Here is a 2,500-nt window from a genome sequence, read left to right on the forward strand (position 1 = left end):
GAGAGAGAGAGAGAGAGAGAGAGAGACAGATGATGATGATGATGAACTTTAGTTTTTAAGGATAGAGGTTTAAGGCTATGCCTTTTCTCACAACTTTTCGTTACATCTAATGCAAAATTCAAATACATGATAAACAAGTAGAACAAACGGACAAATAAGCAAACAAAAAACACAATCACGTTATTAAATGACAATAACACTTCTGTGTTTTTCAAGAATTTATTCAGTCTCGTACGAATGACAACTGACTGCAACAAAGAAAACAACGAAACCATGATAAGCACGTGCTCTTTTAAAAATGAAACTAGATAACAACTTATCGAGTTGTGATTGCAATAGTACGAACTATAAGTGTTTAAAATGTAAACAAACTAGATTTCTGGCAGTCAAAATAAAGTATTATTACCTCTTTAACGCTTATATTGTCGGAGCGACCGTTACATGGTCGAGACAGTATGGCAGATAGGTCAAGGGAGGCTATTCCTGCCTCACGCGTCTATATACCGAAACGCGGCAATACGGCGCGTTGCATCATAAAATATCAATGTTCTATAGTTATAACAAAATAAGCACAAACACACACACACACACACACACAAACAACATACAAATCGAAAATGAAAAAGCAATCAGCACGCATGCAAAACATACAAAATGTTGACTGTGCGAACTGAGACCATTATTTTTAATATTCACTGAGACGAAGTGTGTAACGTGTTTATTTTCCATTTCTTATGTTTTTCAAAGAAAAAAAGTGTTTTTTGATAGAGTCCTTTTCATTGAAAATTATTCAAATCTGCTAAATGTTCATAGCAGTTTCTTTGGTTTGAAATAAAAATCAAGTACACAGTTATGCCGTTGATCTGCTGTGACTGTAAAGGCAGATATCTCTGTGATCTTTTCATGTTTTGGTATCACTGAGGAAATTTTCTTCCGTGTTCCAACGCCAAATACTGTATGAAGTTCGTTTTTATGAGGCAAAATAGTGTATGAAACCGCTTCGTTTTCCTGCAATTGAAGAAATGTGTGCATTTGCTTGCGTGTTTTCTTTTTATAATAAGAACTATATTTAATAATTGACCGACGGATTGCAGTCTTTTTGTTGAAGTGGCCGACTGTGTATAAAAATCCAAAAGGGGAACAACTCAGTCTAGTCTTTACACAAAGTGTGAGAGTTGCTTGTCTTGAGACCTTTCTCGCGCCGATGGTTTCTACAAGTAAGATATCGATTCAGAAAACAATCGAACTCATGGATTATTTTTTGGATTTCGTGTGTTCCAGCGGTACGTTTATGTTGTCTGCTCCAGCGAAACTTTTCAGTCGCTAAAAGTAGTGCCCACAACGCGTAGCTTCTCAATGCATGAGCTATCGAGGATTCGGGCTGGTTGCTGGGTAGTTATGTTTTGGTTGCTGGGTGATTATCGAAAATAAACACCGCTTCCAGTTTACAGCTGGAAAAAAGCAGAGAGGGGGGGAGGGATAAATATAGGTTACACACTCCTGCCTCGACTGCAAGACATTTTCAGTAAAATACACGTAAGTACAGTATGTAGGATAAACAGAATACTACATGGCTTGCTGTGTCGTACCAGATTTACACTCGTTGCTTTTTCAAATAGTGAACAGCTCGCTTTCGCTCGCAGTTCAATATTTAAAAAAAAAAAATCGTGTAAGTCTGGTACGACATAGCAAGCCATGTAGTATTCTCTATGTTTGACACAAACTCTGCGAGTGCCTGTTTTCTGCGTACCCAAACTTTCAGCGACAGCAAATCGTGAGGGCCCCAAGGGGGGGGGGGGGGGGGGTATCATCACGATCACGGGATGGGAAGTTTTAGCTTTCACGATCACAGTTACCTTGATTTTTGTTTTCACGATCACGAACACCTTGACGAATAGAGGATCATAAAGTGATACAGCTGTGAAAAATGTACGTTGAAAATAAAATGCTTTGCAATAATGCCCATCACGATCACGAAAACAAATGACGATCACGATCACGAGACTTGATTTTTTTGTCTTCACGGATCACGGGCAAAGTCCCATCACGATCACAGAAATGGAAATTTCGGCAATCACGGTCACAGAAAGGTCAAAAATCGCCAATCACGATCAGGATTTTAAACCCTTTGGGGCCCTCAATCGTGTCATCAAATTCATGTGCGAAACGAGTCCCCTTTTGTCTTTTTGGTAAACGCGCCATAAAACCGGTCTGCTTTTGTATTCAGTCATCAATACTGCTTAAGAAAACGAATTGCAGAGATTGCGCAGTTTCAATGCATTTGAAACTGTGCAGTTACCGGCCGGTTCGAGTCGGTGGTTCAAGTCGGTTGTCAGAGGCATTCGCCAAAAAGACTTACGTGTGTGATTTTGCAAGCGATGAGGATGATTGCTGAATTTGTGCTTATTCGAGCTGTTGTGCTTCAGTGTTCAAATTTGGATCACTTACTTCTTCAATCGTCATTTAGGTTAGCCTTACTTTGATGTCTGTCGTTCAGTCT

This window comes from Littorina saxatilis, linkage group LG14 (assembly GCF_037325665.1).
Source record: "Littorina saxatilis isolate snail1 linkage group LG14, US_GU_Lsax_2.0, whole genome shotgun sequence".
NCBI lineage: Eukaryota > Metazoa > Mollusca > Gastropoda > Littorinimorpha > Littorinidae > Littorina > Littorina saxatilis.